The 10,744-nt window shown below is 39.1% G+C and overlaps 1 pseudogene; it reads left to right on the top strand.

Annotated features, from left to right (window-relative positions):
* Positions 1 to 5,373: 5,373 nt before the first annotated feature.
* On the top strand, positions 5,374 to 5,995 carry LOC115848359 (ferritin heavy chain pseudogene; annotated as a pseudogene).
* The last annotated feature ends 4,749 nt before the right edge of the window (positions 5,996 to 10,744 follow it).

Raw genomic sequence — 10,744 nt, 5'->3', positions numbered from 1 at the left:
TAAGGTATGGAATCATAAGGAACATTTTATAAGGATTTTGCATTTTTTTCCTAACTTGTTTGGAAAAACTTACATTTGATTTTAGTGAAACAAAGTATCTACACCTTCAACCAAGACATTCTGGATTTGTAGGTTGACTAACACCATTCCACCAAAAATATTTTCCCTAAACCTAATTGCTATGTAGGAAAAGGTATGAGAACATCTGTAGCAATTTCTGTATCTGTGACAATAGTTGTAAAGATTTCAAACAAAATATTATTGAATATATATGAATATTTCAATATATATATACATATTCTATTATCAACTCATTAGCATCTAATTTTACATTCATCACATATACATTCTGTCAGTGAACATAGTGAACTGAAACAGACTCTAGGGCCCATGAGATTAAAGTCAACGCCTGTTGCAATCATTCAGCATTTAGCACAAAGCTGGAATATATTAGGTCCTAAATAGTTATTGACTAGATATATGGTGTGTCCATGCCATTCGAACTCAGTGTTCTCTACCTGTATTTGTGAATTCCATGGATCTGTTCTTGTGTTTACATCCAAATGAAAAATTACTAGAAGCATTTTAAGAATTATCTTGATCTGTCTATAGCTCAATGCAGCAGCACAAACTCACTGTCCACGCCTGCGTCTGTGTTTTGAACCACACTGAGTGTGACTGCTGCTAGGCTGGCATGTTCTAGTGTAAAAAGGACAACTGTCGCATGTCCACCCTTACAGTCACATTTTACCAGCTGCAAACACTAAAATTTCCTTTTAAAGTGATGACTGGGAAGTGAAAAATAGTTTCATAGAATGAAACTCAAAGGGAAGAGTGTTATCCCTTAAAATTCTGTCAGTAGCTCTCTTGCCCCTCAATTCCCAGTTTGAACAGCCTCTTCAGTTATTGAAGTTACTGAGACTTTTAATGGTATTTCATGAAATCAACAAACTGCATCAGAATTACTTTTCACAAACTAATAAAAAAGAACATGGACAGACAATATTTGAATGATGACTTCCACTACCTGAAAGCAAAAGTACATTATGAATCATCATATGAGCTAAAGTATGTCATGTCTTCAGTAAAGAAGGGTGGTAGAGAACTGAGATGTTTCATGGATATCAGGGCACAGGCATGGCACATTCAAAAGGAAACTTGCATCTCGTCAACTAGTATGTTCTCAGTGAGAAGGGGCTTTGTTTAAGACAAAAAGCATAATCTGATGCATAATTGGAATTTCTTAATTTTAATAGTTTTATAGTTGTATTTGCATATATTTACAAATTGTTAGGTTTACAGTTATAAAAGCATACCAATTTCTGTGCCTGGTTTTTTGTTTATGCATATTAAAGTAAAATTATAATAGTAATTTATCACCATTGGGTGTCTTTGATTTTGTTTCCTTCTAAAGGAAACAGTTTAAATATATATTCAACATCTACTCCCACTCATTTTTTTAATTTGGAGAAATAATGAGACTAAAGCTTTTAATAGGCCACTCAATATTTTAATTTATATTTCTGAGCCCCTACTATGTGAAATTTAGCATCACAAGTTGAACAGTCTTTGTTCTAAAGGAGCTCATGGTCCAACCAAACTTCCCAAACTACCTAGAGAGGAATCCAGTTCAGAGTGTCACTCTCTGCTATTTACAAGCTCTGTGTTTGATCATGTTACATACTTTAATTCACAATTTCTTTATCTGTAAAATATGGGTAATAATAATCAAATTTAATCCAGTATCTGTAATAATGAGGTAATGCAGAGTGAACAGCCCAGAGATATATAATATTGATGTATCACTTTTCACTACCTCTCATTAAATGATTTATTTATACATATGTATACACACACACACACACACACAACACAGAAAGTGAGATAAGCCACCAACTGCTGCTACTTATGGTCTACTTCCTTAAGATTATACCATTGATCCTACTTCATGTATTAATTTTCAAAGAAGGAATTATATGAAACACATACTAGCACTTAGCTACAAACGAAATACAAATATGAGGAGCTTATAGAACAAGTTTTTATGTTACTACCTGTAAAATACCTGTCATATAATAGGTGCTCAATAGAAATATACTGAATGAATGAATGAGAGCTAATCATTGACATGGAGTCAGAACTTACTGTCTAATATCAGTTGTGTAACTGTTTAACATTTTTAAATTCATGAAGGGAACTGAAAGTCAAAACAGATTATAGCATGAGAATTTTTATTTGTTGACTCTGCATTTATCATGAATAATACTGTGATAGCTAATTTTTATATGTCAACTTGAAAGGGCCAGGGGGTACCCAGATATTTAGTCAAATATTATTGTTTGTGCCTGAAAGGGTGTTTTTCCATGAGATTAACATTTGAAATAGTAGACTAAGTAAAGCAGATTGCTTTCCTTAAAGTCGATGAGCCTCATACAATCATTTGAAGGCCTGAATAAAATTAAAATGCTGACCTGCCTCTGAGTAAGAGGGAACTCCTCTTGCCTGACTGCCTTGGAGCAGGGACATTGTTTTTTCCTGCCTTCAACTTGAATTTCCTGGGTCTTGAGCCTCGTGGCCTTTGGACTGGACCTACACCATGGACTCTCCTGGGTCTCAAGCATGGCAACTGCAGATTTTGAGACTTGTCAGCCTCCATAATCACGTGACCCAATTCCTTATTTTATATAATATACAAATATATCTTCTATTGGTTCTGTTTTTCTGGAAAATCCTAACATAATACCAACACTGACCACAAACATTTCAAAGAAACCTTCATCTTATAGTCCTATATTGATATTTTAAAAGACATTATCTTAGCACAGACCAAGTTATAAACTATAAAATTTGATTATCAAAATTTTTTAAATTGGGGGGCTTCCCTGGTGGCACAGTGGTTAAGAAACCGCCTGCCAATGCAGGGAACATGAGTTCGAGCCCTGGTCCGGGAAGATCCTACATGCCGCGGAGCAACTAAGCCCATGTGCCACAACTACTGAGCCTGCATGCCACAACTACTGAAGCCCGCGCACCTAGAGCCTGTGCTCCGTAACAAGAGAGGCCACTGCAATGAGAAGCCCACACACTGCAACAAAGAGTAGCCCCCGCTCGCTGCAACTAGAGAAAGCCCGTGTCCAACAAAGACCCAATGCAGCCAAAAATTTAAAAATAAAATATATTTAAAAAATAAAATTTTTAATTTTTCTAAAAACATGATATGCTCTGAAGTTTTTTCATTCTGTGTTTGTATTTAGCTTTACATTCCTCATTAAAGAAAAACTGGATGCAATGTTTTTGTTTATACATATGTATATTTCCTTCATGGAAATTTGAGGTTCCAGTTCATGCTAGTTTATTGATGTCCCTTAAAAAAGTTAGACTTTAAACCTTAGGTTTCTCTTAGTTATAACATGTATTTTAACATTATCTTCTAACCTAGGAAGTAATGATGAGGGATAAAACATCTGAGAAACACCATTATCACCCCTTAGTACACATATAACCATTCAATAGTATTATTTTAATATTTGAAGAGTAAAGTTGTCCAGATAAATTAATTATTAAATAATTTTGGGACATAATGAGAAAATGTTCTACAAAATCAAGATTTCATCTATTTAAATAGATTCTTCCAGTGAAGTCTACAATGGACTCTTCCAAGGAAATTTTTGAAAGATTGCAATTATATTATTATTATATTAAGACTAAACACTGGTGTTAAGCAAACATAGAATACAATGAGAAACTGATCATGTAGTTCTTTTCCAACTGTAATGTATGATTCTATTATTAAAATCAACTTATCAAATAAACATTGTTATTATTCTATTTCTTTACAGACTCATTAAATGCCTCTAAAATTGCTTAGATAAGTTTACAATGTGACAGTTGATATTTGATCCTTTGCTTCCTTCATAAACAATAATTATAGCATAGCATGAGCTTTCAAAGAGAAATAAAGAGACCCCCCCCCCCAAAAAAGTACATTAGTCAAAGCCATGGTAATAAAACTTTAAGTGAAAACAGCTATTTTATCCAAAAACTTTAAAACCATTGAGAGCACTTAAAACAGTCCATCACTCTTTCCTGTACCTTGAGAACAGAGACCATGTTTGATTCTTCTGTGTATCTCCAGAGACAAACAATGACACATATTTGGAGTACTGTATATAAATGGCTGTTGAATTAATGTTGAATTAATTAATTATAAATACCTAGATTGGTCTTATGTCTTCCACTATAATATCCTTAACTTCTAAGAAAATATTGACTTTTTAATATCATATACATGTGTAATATTTTATACGTATTTACTTGAGACAATAAAGGGAGAAAAACAGCAGTTTTTTGTTTTGTTTTGTTTCGGTCTGCTTCTCCACTAGAATACAAACCTCACGGGAACAGACTTTGTCTCTCTTTGTTACTAATATATGCCCAAATCCCACACCAGTGCCTGGGCCATATTAAGTAATCAATAAATATTTATTGAATGATTGAATGAAAGATAATTTGAGATCAATGGTATTTCCTACCACTGTGGCTCATTCCATACAACATAATTGAGGGGTTAAAAAAAATGCTTGCTGAGTGGCAGTGAAAGAACAAATGAGGTTGGAAGGGATAAATACATCCACACAGTTAAGTTCTTTCTCTAAGAATGCATCTAAGTCTTTTGTTTTCTGACGAAGAAAAGAGAAGTCTGCACTTACCCAAGAGGAAGGAAATTGGTAAATCAGGTGAAAGGGGCTGTGTTTCTAGGACTGTGCTGGAAGATTAAGAGATGAGAGAAAACAAAGGGAGTGAAGACAAGGTTCAAAACGAGTGAAAGCTGGAGAGGTGGCAAGATTCACTGAGACTTTGGAGGTGGTGCTCTGTTGTCAGACAAGTGTGAACGTGACCAGAAACAGAAAAAGAAAAGTGGAGATCACTGGAGTTAATAAGGTCCAGGAACCCAGTGAAGAGGCTATCAGAAGTGTCATTAGTATGGGTGTTGAAGTCACTGAGGAGAGCTAACTTCAAATAGAGCTCTGTGATAGTAAATATAATCAATGATACCACAAAAGAACTGTTTAATGAAAGAATCACATTAAGGCATTATTCAAATAAGAATCACTTAAGTGATTAACTCAAAACGGTTGCGCTTATATTCGTGAATAACATTTAAAAAGATTAGGCCAGAAGCTCAGCGCAGTGGGCCTGCCTCACCCAGGCCGGGATGGAACCTGGGACACAGCGTTCGCGCCCCGCACTCCGTGCACATCCACCCTCCCAATCCCCCCCGTAACGGAACCGGAACCTCCTTTCCCCCCTCCCAAACCCGGGTAATGGACCCGCCTTCCGGTCCATCCCAGAGCGGCTGCCCTCTTCGACCACATGGGAGCGCTCTGAGGCAGTTACCGCGGGCCCCGCGGCTTCGCCTTCACCTTGGCTTTCACGCCCGCCACGCTGCCCGCGCCGCCCTCGCAGGTGCGCCAGAACTACCACCCCGACTGCGAGGCCGCCGTCAACAGCCATTTCACCCTAGAGCTCCACACCTCTTTCGTGTGCCTGGCCGCGGCCTTTTACCTTGACCGCGACGACGTGGCCTTGAAGCACTTCACCCGGTTCTTCCTGCGCCGCTCCCACGAGCACAGCGGGCGGGCCCAGGGCCTGATGCGCCTGCAGAACCAGCGCGGGGGCCGCCTCAACTTCCAAGACATCAGGAAGCCAGGCAGTGACGAGTGGAAGAGCGGCTTCTAGGACATGAAGTGCGCCTTGTTCCTGGAGAAGCTTGTGAACCACAGCCTGCCGCCACCTGCACCAGCTGGCCACCGACAAGACCGACCCCCACCTGCGCCACTTCCTGGCAATTCACTACCTCAGCCAGTAGGTGGCGTTCATCAGAGAGTTGGAGGGTCATGTCACCACCCTGAGCATGATGGGGGCCCCGGACGTCGACCTGGCAGGGTACCTCTTTGACAAGCTCACCCTGGGCGACAGTGACAAGAAGAACTGAGCCTGGACTGTAGTTCCCCAGAGCCACGGGGTGACCAGAGCCCTGGTCACCGTGCCTGCCATGCAGACGGCAATAGTGCCCTTGCAGAAGAAGTTGACTTAAGTTTTTTTTGTTTTTTGTTTTTTTTGCAACAAGTGCAGGACTCTCTTTTCCTGGACTTTATCACGTAAGTTTTTTTCTTCCAGTTTTTACGTTTCTTCCAATAAAGTTATTGGTTCATAAATAAATAAAGGTCTCTGGTTCATTCATGTGGGCAAATCTCTCATTTTTAAAGGTTTAAAACAGGTATCCAGGAGTTTCTGAACACAGCCATACCCCAACCATATGCAGCTCAGGATCTCCACAGTGGGAGGGAGAAGGTGTTCCATAGGGCCCTGGAAAACACAAAATCAGTCTTCCCCTCATAAATAATGTGGGTATATGGGGGTAGACTGGGGTGGGGTGGAGTGAGGTAGGGGTCCCTGGTGAATGTGGGTGCATGTGCATAGTAAAAGTATAGAACCATAGCCTGAAAATCATGATTGCAGTTGCCTCTGGGGAACAAGTGAAGGGAATGGGATTGCGCAGGGATTAAAATAAAGGGAGCCTTCAGTTTCACCTGAAATGTTTATGTTCATTAATCATGCAAATAATATTGGTTAAGTATGAGTAGCAAGATGGGGGTGGAGGGGTTTGGAAGTCTGAATGGTGGAGTATCTCTTTGACAAGTTCACTCTGGGCAACAGTGATAATGGAAAAATGAGTGTTAGGCTGTCTTGCTCAGAAACACGGGGGTGACTTCCCATGGTCACCAATGCCTGGCATGCATGTTGTAATAACAAAACATCCACTTATATGTTTTCTTTCCTTTGTATCATACGTATATATGCATGCGTGTGTGTGTGTATATATATGTGTGTGTGTGTATATATATATATATATATATATTTTTTTTTTTTTAATTCCAACCAGCAGCAGAGTTCAATTTGAATCTGTAGACTAGATTCTGAATGTTTGCTTAGGAAGACGCCCTTTCTTGAAAAGCAGTTCGGCGATCACATTACTGGAAATGATATAGCTGCTTCCTAGACCTTTCCTGAGCCTGGCTGTATTTCTGCCCTTGGGTTTCATATATCCAACTTTGATTTAGTTTTTGTTATTTGCTACCAAGAGAACCTAAGCTAATATGTCTTATTATCAACACACTTTTTACCAGCCTCCACTGTATTTACAGTAGAGTAAATAGCTCTTCTAGGGTAGTAAATGACATTTTTCTCTTTATCCCTACTACAGAGTCCACTGAAAGGAAAAAGGATCAAGGGTGGAAGGGATCAAATAAGAACAATTTCCCGAATAGAAATACAGAATACTGAAGCCTGCTACCGTATGCATCTCTTCTCACCTAAAAGTGTTTTCCTCATAATTTACAGAATTTTAATTCCTTAGATCAGCCTTCCCAAGACTGTGTTCAGTACCAGCCAGTGCCTCAAAACCATTCATAAGTGTTCAGTGAAAAACTTGTATTAATCAAATTAGCAGGATTTTTTGTTTTGTTTTTTCAGTTTTTGTTTACTCTAGAAATTTTATGTCTGATGTAAAAAATATACATTTTGAATGTATAACATGGGGATAAAATATTCAGTGTTTCCCAAACATTCTGATCATGGGATTCTTTTTCTACCAAATCTCACAGAACAGTATTCCAAAGAAAATAGCTTTGGAAACAACGTTAAAAGGTCTCACTGTGGGCTTCGCTGGTGGCGCAGCGGTTAAGTATCCGTCTGCCAATGCAGGGGACACGGGTTCGATCCGTGGTCTGGGAAGATCCCACATGCCGTGGAGCAACTAAGCCCACGTGCCACACTACTGAGCCTGTGCTCTACAGCCCACAAGCCACAACTACTGAAGCCTGTGCACCTAGAGCCCGTGCCCCACAACAAGAGAAGCCACCGAAATGAAAAGCACCACAATGAAGAATAGCCCCCACTTGCCGCAGCTAGAGAAAGCCCACATGCAGCAACAAAGACCCAACACAGCCAAAAAACAAAATAAAAATAAAGTAAAAAAAAAAGGTCCCATCGTGTGTTGTTCCAGAAGCACATACCTGGTAGCTAAACCTCATTCACTTTCACTTAGAGGTCATTATGAGAAACTGGAACCTTTGCTGTGAAGGTTTCAGCACAGTAAGCTTTAGACAGTAAGTGTAATGCAGGGCCCTCACCATGAGAGTGGGTAGATATCACACACATCCATTTTGTTTCCTGATAGGTAACTCCCAACACTGTATTTTTCCATCTATTCTAATTTCTATTTCTAAATGAATGGCTTCTGGGAATGATAACATTGATATTTCTCTAGCACTTAAAGTCAAGAGAAAGTTGAAGGCTGCTAAGTAGTTTATATTCTTCACCTCCCTCTACCTATGTATTCATCTCACCAGCAGCAGAATTCTTCATTTATTTTCCAGACTAGATTGCTGAATTTTGGTCAGTAATACAACTTTTGGTCAAAAACAGTCTGTACCTGCATCTTTTTGAAAATAAGAAAATGACTGTTCCTCTCACCAAAGCATGCTGAAATTTCTCAGAATTCAGACATTTAACTATAAGAAAAAAATAAGGCATACATACTACAAAACATTATATTAATAAAGTCCAAGATTGTTAAATAAATATATAATAAGTAATGTGTTTAATGTGTACCATGTTTTTCCTCCAGTAGAGATGATCAACATTATTCACATCATTATTTGATTTTTGAATGAGCATCTTATTGCAATGCATTCCTCTTTAGGTTCAATGCAGGACTTACCAAGTTTCTCTCCAGCCCTAAAATACATGATGCAATTCTATAAATTGAAACTGCATTATTCCCAAACAATAGTGGGCATGAGACAATATCAAAAATCTTGCATATTTTTAAAATTTAAATGTGTTCCCACAACAACTCTTAGGTATCAATTCTCATGACACCTCCACTGAATTTGATAAGGTGTCTATTTTTTTCCCAGGCAGATTCAGCATAATACAAAACTATTATTTTCTCAATATGAGAAATATTCTATCACTTTAATACATGATTATATAAGGCTGGAAAATAAGAAGGTGATTAAAGTAAGCTTCTCAACAAGAATAGTATTTCAGTCTGGCCCATCTTATTAACCACAACTTTCATTTGTCTACTGTTTGGCTGATTAATTTGATTCAACAAGCATTTATTCTTTTTTTTTAAAATAAAGTCCAATATTCTCGACTGTTTATTCTATTTTATTTTATTTTATTTATTTATTGGCTGCCTTGGGTCTTCATTGTTGCGCATGGGCTTTCTCTAGTGGCGGCGAGCGGGGGCTACTCTTTGTTGCAGTGTGCAGTGCAGTGTGTTGCACACTGCAGTGTGGTGCAGTGTGCAGGCTTCTCATTGCGGTGGCTTCTCGTTGCAGAGCAGGGGCTCTATGCATGCCGGCTTCAGTAGTTGCAGCACGTGGGCCCTAGAGAGCATGGGCTTCAGTAGTTGCGGCATGTGGGCTCAGTAGTTGTGGTGCATGGGCTCTAAGGTGTGTGAGCTTCAGTAATTGTGACTCAGGGGCTCTAGAGTACAGGCTCAGTAGTGTGGCGCCCAGGCTTAGTTGCTCCATGGCATGTGGGATCTTCCCAGACCAGGGCTCGAACCCGCGTCCCCTGCATCGGCAGGCGGACTCTCAACCACTGCGCCACCAGGGAAGCCCTGGCAGGTGGATTCTTAACCACAGCACCACCAGGGAAGTCCCAAGCATTTATTCTTAATAAATGAGTTTGTGCTGGGGAATCAAAGTTAAATAAGACATGTACTTGGTCCAGTTAAACTAAATATATTAGCACTTTGCCAATTTTCTAAGAGTAAAATACAAGTCCAATATGAGGTTATTTTAATAAACAATTAAATCAATAGTATAGCTAGGGAGTGTTTTCATTTATTACTCTCCATTTTATCTTTATAAAGAGGTATGCTACACAGTCGTTCAACAAACTCACAAATGGGAATGCAGCAACTTTTAATAAGTATGAGGAATAATGTAGGCCAGCTATTCTTCCTCTCTGAATGGTAGACTCTAAATGAATCTAAAGCATCATCAAAAAAAATAAAATCAAAAAATAAAAAATAAAGCACCATCATAATGACCATCATCTGGGTAAATTATGCTGTCAAAATAATATGTTAAGGAACTTCCTCTTCCTAATAATAAGGAATGTTACCTGATGGGGAGGGAGAATTTGGGGAAGAGCAATAATACAACATGATTAACAGATTAAATTTTAGCAGACAAGGAAACTCATTTGTTTACATATTTTACACTGCTGTTGCCTAGAGACAGAGGAGGCAACTGAAGGTGTATTTTACTAGTGTGGGTCACATAGGAGTCTTCTAAGGAACTGGTTTAAAAACATTTTTCTGGGCTTCCCTGGTGGCGCAGTGGTTGAGAGTCCGCCTGCCGATGCAAGGGACACGGGTTCGTGCCCCGGTCTGGGAAGATCCCACGTGCCGCGGAGCGGCTGGGCCCGTGAGCCATGGCCGCTGGGCCTGCGCGTCCGGAGCCTGTGCTCCGCGACGGGAGAGGCCACAACAGTGAGAGGCCCGCATACCACAAAAAAAAAAAAAAAAAGTTAAAAACATCTTTCCAAAAAACTAGTAAAAAAAAAAAAGTTATTTCCACTGTAGATTTGAACCTGTAAGTAATCTATAGGTAAATGTAATCTAAAAAAAATTAGGGCAGCCTTAATGGCAGTTCTTTAT

Source organism: Globicephala melas, chromosome X (assembly GCF_963455315.2).
Source record: "Globicephala melas chromosome X, mGloMel1.2, whole genome shotgun sequence".
Taxonomy (NCBI): domain Eukaryota; kingdom Metazoa; phylum Chordata; class Mammalia; order Artiodactyla; family Delphinidae; genus Globicephala; species Globicephala melas.
The sequence above is the reverse complement of the archived record's forward strand: the minus strand, read 5'-3'. Positions and strand labels throughout refer to the sequence as shown.